We start from the raw sequence: 6096 nt of genomic DNA on the forward strand, positions 1-6096 counted from the left end.
ATGGACTCATGCTAACTTGGATATGCCCCTCTTTCTCAGCAATTCTTCTACCTTCTCCCGTAAAATCCCGTTCTCTTTAGGACTCATCCTGTAGTGTGGTAGATTAGGTAGACTAGCACCAGGAACAAAATCAATATGATGCTAGATATCTCGCATGGGTGGGAGATCATTAGGTAACTCATCAGGAACTACGTCATGGAACTCATCGAGTAGTCCCTACACTTCTACTGGAATTTTGTTCTCCTCCAATGACTCATTCATACTTTCTCCCTTTACTACCAGCAAGTGGACCTCACGGGTATCTTTACATTCTTGTACAAACTCAGAATGGTGATGCATTATGGTCAGGAAATTTCTCTCTTCTGCCTTTGGAGCCTTGGGTGGGTTCTTTTCTGCCATGGGTAATAAGGTATAGCATACACCCTCTTTCTCGAGCTGGTATGTATTCTTCCTACCCAGGTGTTTGGCATCTGCATCAAACTACCAAGGCCTACCAAGCAAAATATGGCTAGCATCCATATCCACAATATCACAATATACCTCATCAGTGTACTTACCAATAGAGAATGGAACCTTGCAGCGTTCCTCCACTCGTACGCCCCCGACTTCCTTGATCCACCCGATCATGTATGGGTTCGGGTGTTTCTCAAGAAGTATTTGCAGTTTCTGTACTACATCCCTGCAGATAATATTTTCCTAACTGCCACTATCAATGATTAAATCAAATAATTTACCCTGTACAGTACACCTAGTGCGAAACAGCCGGTGTCGTTGAGTGGTACCTTTGCTTCTTTGAGATAGCATTAGTTTCCTCACAACACAAGTATATTCTTCATGTTCATAGGGACCTTCCTCACCCTCTCCATCGGGTCCACAATATATTTCATCGTCAAAATCTTCTTTCTCCTCCCTCTTCACCATGTTAACTGCCTTTCTCCTGGGACAATCACTAGACCTATGCCCAACTTCATTGCACTTGAAGCACTTAAAAGGAGCAGGTTTTGCATAGGATTATTGGGTTTAGGAGGGTTTGAAGTGTTACCTCGAGTGTTTCCTCCCATGGCAGCCTTACTGGCATTAGCTGTACTCGGCGGGTGGGAGGGTTATACTCCTGGGGCTGGTTTGCTCTTGTCGGCTATTGCCGGTCTGTTGTCGCTCCCACTGTACCGTTAATAGTTATCGGCCCAGGTCCTTTCTTGGAACATTAACTCAACTTTCAAAGCTAAGTTCCTTGCTTCTTGCACACTTAGAACCATCTGGACGCCAATCTTGTCTCTGATAGCGGGTCTCAAACCACTCAGATAACGGGCTGCCTACTAGTTGTCACTTTCAAATAGCTGGTTTCGTTCAGCCAATCTCAGAAATCCTAATGTGTATTCGTTGATGCTTCTTGTTCCCTACGCACACCGTTGATATGATTCAAACATATACTGCTCGTAATCAGGGGGTAAAAACCTACCTCTTATTAACTGCTTCATACGCCTCCATGTTCAAACTGGATCTCTTCCTTCTCTGATCCGAGTTTCCCTCATTCGTTCCCACCAGATAGATGCTCCTCCTTTCAGTCGAAAAGTTACTAATTTCACCCTTCTTTCTTCCAGGATCTCCATGTACTCGAAGAAATGGTCAACCTCGGTGATCTAATCCAGAAGGCCCTCTATATCCAAATCCCCACTAAAAGTAGGAATATCTTCATTGAGTTTAAACTCATCATTATTCCGATGATGATTAAAGTTTTCGGGGTTGCACCAATTCCTACCGTTTCTGCCATCACCGGGAATAACTGGAGCAACGCCGAGTTCTAGTTCATCGTCGTTATCATCATCAAGAACAGGATTCTGGGGTATAGGATTGATGAGTGGTCTACCGTGGTCGTCTCCTCCAGTTGGGTATGGGTTATCCCGGTTCCTTGGAACATCCTCCCGTAACAAGGTCCGCAGTTGTCCAGCGATCTTTGCCAACTGCTGCTCAATGTTACGCATGGTTGTGCGCTGCTCTTCGATCGCTCTCCAAACAGCTTGTAACCCCTGATCTCCGTCATGGGGTTGGTTGCGACTACTACTGTCTTGGTTGGCCATCTGATTGGGTGAACTCCCGCTCTGATACCACCTCATGCAGCGTGACGCACTTGACCGGGTTAACTATACAAGTACCCAGATGATCGAGTCAGCTTCGGACTTGAAGCCTTGCAAAAGAACTAGGTGTAGAGCATTAGAATAAAGAGAAGTGAATAAAGAAATTTTGTATGTTATTAAAGCTCATAAACAGGAGTATTTATAATAGACATTGGTAGACTTCGTAGAGTAAAATAATTAAGTAATTCGGACTTGTAAAACAAGTAGGAAACGTGACTTGTCGTCCGTTGTCAATGCCTTCGACGCCCACCGTCCGATGACCACCCTCATCTGAGGTCGGTTGGCATAAGGATTCTGTCCTTCTAATCTTGAGCTGGCGCCGGTTGGTTTGGTGGGTCCCACGCTGGCCCTCCATCAATAGTAGAGGAGATATCAAATCTTGCAGCCGAGATCAACAAGCAGTTTAAAGGATGATGGTAGCCCACTTATAGCATCTTTCTCGTAACCACCTCAAGCAGGTTGCTAGAAGATTAATGTAGATGGTGGTTTTTTTTTATCTCCAAACAAATCTTCTTTTGGTTTTTGTGATCAGAGATCATGTTGATTGTTGTTCGGGAGTTGGGTATGGTCAAGTCTCTGAGTCTCTGCTATCTCTCCATTATTAGTAGTAGAAGCAAAGTCTATTTTTGAAGTTGTGTTTTTCACTTAAAAAAAAAAAAATGAGTAGTCCATGTACCAAGATATTTTCTATCTTTGTAAGGATTTTTTCTCTCCAATGTGGGAAATAAAGCTGCTCATGCTGCTGCCTTAAGTCAATGGAAGTAGTCCTTATCTGTCTATCTAGTTCTTGTTGTTGCTGGTTCTATTGTTTTTTTTTGTTCTATGTTTTTTTTATTTTATTTGGTTCCTCTTTTGTGTTTTATTTGGTTGTTTCTATGTTTATAGTTGTTTCTACTATTTTAATGGAATCTTTTCTTTAAAAAAAAAAGAATCTTCAAGTGAATTGCAGAATGTGGACTGAAAGCTAAAACTTTGCTATTTAAGCTAGAAAGTTAAAATTGTATTAAGAAAAATATCCAAACTTCATTACCTACATCCATATCTACTGTTGATGTTCAAGCAGCAAAGCTAATGAAGCATTTTCAATATTGGTTCAAGCAGCAACAGAGGTAGTGATTTTTTTTTCACATGCCAGGCACCCCATATATAGATCAACAGTGTAATTTTTCTGTCATCAACAATTTGTGAAATCTATCTTACATTTTTGGCTGCCCTCTGTCTTTTGGAAAAATTAATTCAAGAATTTCTCGTAATGAAGAGGAATCTTGGTTGGGCAATTCCAGCAGTAAATTTCATAGAAAGAAAGCAACAAGTTATATATCTTTACTTTGATATAGTAGATTTTGGACAAGCTATGGACCCAGTTTAGGGAGGATCAGTTAGCCAAAGTCGCATTTTCCATTAGAAAAGAGACAAGAGGAAACCAAATCGTAAGCTTTAATGCCTTTTTAATTAGAATTACATAGCATATATATTCTTGCAATAAATTGTAGCTATTATCACAAACTGGAGTCTATTGACAGAAATGTTTTCATCTTGGAAAAAAGAACAACTCAACCCTCCATCTCACCTTTCAATAATCCAGCCTAGCAAGCGGTTTTCATCTGTCTATCATTTGGTTATTCTCATCCATTATTAGATTGATTTTTGACAAGGTATTCTGTTTAATGGATCTCAATTGTTGCGGCCTTGTTAATTCATTGCTTTCTATCCAAATAGATGGAAAAACATGATTTGTATTATTCATGATCAGAATTCTTAATTTGGATTATGGGTTTCATCAATATACTTGATGTAATCGGTTCTGGTCACGTGTCAATTTTTTTATTTTTTTTGATGTATCAATTTTTGGATAAGTACCTTGTCATTTGACCTGCTTCCAGTAAAGGATGGTGGAGCTCATTAGTGATGAAGTACCTAGAGGAGAGTTATGCTGGTCTGCCCGAGCTATGCCAAGCTGGAGAGAGCTAGGCCGATCTGCCCGAGCTATGCCGAGATGCTAGGTGTCATATTTTCACTGGAGGGCCAAATCCGCCCTCATCAATACTATTTATTTTAGTTTCAGGACAAGTTAGATATGTCCTAACCCTCTCCTAATCATACCGCCATGGACCTGACGTTACCAAATTTAAGCATGTACTTGAATAAGCCATCTGATTTCTTCTGGGGTTGGGATAGATTGTTCTCAACGCAGTTAAAATCCTAGAAAGGTTCTGGTCATCGAAGTTCGATTTGTCTTGATTCGAACCCTGCTCTTAATTTGTGGTTCTGTATGAGACTGAAATGGCTCTAAAAGCATAAACAAGAGTGGGGTGTGTGTGAGAGAGAGAGAGAATCCAGCATTCATACATTATATAATAATTGACACCAGGCTTTAACTATTACTGGGGGGAGAGGGGGACGGAGGGAGAGATGATTAAATCTAACATTCAGTACGAAATCACTAATAAGAGCTGTATTGATTAAATACAACAATTAATTACATAACTAATACCAGATTTTAATCAAAGTAATTATTATATATGTAGGTAATCAAGCAAGATTGTCAGAAGAAGAAAAGAAAAAGTATTTCTAATCCATTGTTAATTTGCATCAAAGTAATGGTAGATATGAGTAAATTGGACCTTGCCAAGATGGAGGAAACAATATATGTGCAATTTTAGGGCGTCGTGTCACTTCAGCACCACCATTGGCTCCTTTCCCTCCCTTCCTGGGAATGAGCACGGTTCACATTCACGACCGCTTCATAATAACTTCCTAATTAGCTCACCTTCTCCATTATATTCAGTCCGACCTTTGCACTTAAACCTGCAAAACAGAACCCAAATAAGCAAATTAACTAGCATTAATTTCCAGTGAACTTTTTGTTCCATGTTCTTCATAGATTACTTTAAATAGAACTGGGCTCAATCACAAATCATCCAACATTAATTTAAAGCTAATCCTACCCTCAACTTGTTTTTCTTGCAGAAAATGTTCTGTGGGACGAAAGTGTTCTCGTGTTCTGAACTCGATCGAAGAAGTTAGGTATGGAATGAAAAAGATCAATAATGCGAGAAATGTTATTTTCATCTTTTGTTCTTAATATTATTTCCACGTACAGGAATGATGAAGATGGTCTTTATTAGTTTATTTGGTGATGTAGTAATCAATTTTACTGACTTAAAGAGATGGGCTGTCAATTAAAGAGGTGATTGAATGCATAAAACTCTGAATAAGGACAGCAGAAGGTGGTCTCAATAAGAAAAGAAGATAAAAGAAGAGTTATCCGTCCCCATCTTTGATAGTTTTAGCTGGCAAAGTAAGGAACGCATGCAGCGAGCAAAAGAAAGTGGGAATTTCTTTTAAGAAAACAAAAGCCGAAAAGTTCAAGATTATCTTGTGATTAGCCAAGATTATATATGGAATTTCATGTAGAAATTTATTCCATTGGAGTCGGTTAATTGCACTGGACAAGCTCGGAACCTTCAATTACTAGAATATTGGCTGAGTGAGCTTGCTTTTGGACAGTGTAAAGGGATGAAAACCGAGATGCTAAACTTAATGTGCGATAGGACATGCATGAGAGCTAATTAAGCGAATAGGATGCTTAACCAGTCGCTATTTTGCTATTGAACTTTTTAGCTAGAGGGATAAGAATTAATGTTCAGTACTACTTTCTGAGACATGTACACATGGTATCTAGCTGACTGTGAAATGGCGCCTCAGCAATGCTACAGCTGAGAAATAAACTTCTATGAGTAGATTAGGTATCATTTGGATTATTAGAATAGAAAAACAATGATTTTAAGTAACTACCAAGAGTTCAAATGCGAAGCCCAAATTAAAACTGGCCTTAATTACTACTACAATGTGTTATGAGCCTTGCAATTATCCTGTAAAAATGCCATTAGCAAAAGCAGACCCCATTGTATTTTGCACCCTACACTATAATAAAATTGGGTATTTGATAAGTCTAATA

At 39.4% G+C, this 6096-nt stretch overlaps 1 long non-coding RNA gene across 1 annotated transcript; it reads right to left on the bottom strand.

The window, feature by feature from the left end:
- Positions 1-4559: 4559 nt before the first annotated feature.
- LOC148843386 (uncharacterized) lies at positions 4560-5219 on the bottom strand. Its single transcript, XR_016103223.1, has 2 exons — positions 5084-5219; positions 4560-4943 (listed from the first exon to the last, which is right to left on the bottom strand). It is a non-coding gene; the product is annotated as an uncharacterized LOC148843386 (long non-coding RNA).
- Positions 5220-6096: the final 877 nt, after the last annotated feature.

The sequence above is a fragment of the Nelumbo lutea genome, chromosome 8 (genome assembly GCF_056320005.1).
Source record: "Nelumbo lutea isolate HS-2025 chromosome 8, American lotus-T2T, whole genome shotgun sequence".
In the NCBI taxonomy this organism is placed as follows: Eukaryota; Viridiplantae; Streptophyta; class Magnoliopsida; order Proteales; family Nelumbonaceae; genus Nelumbo; species Nelumbo lutea.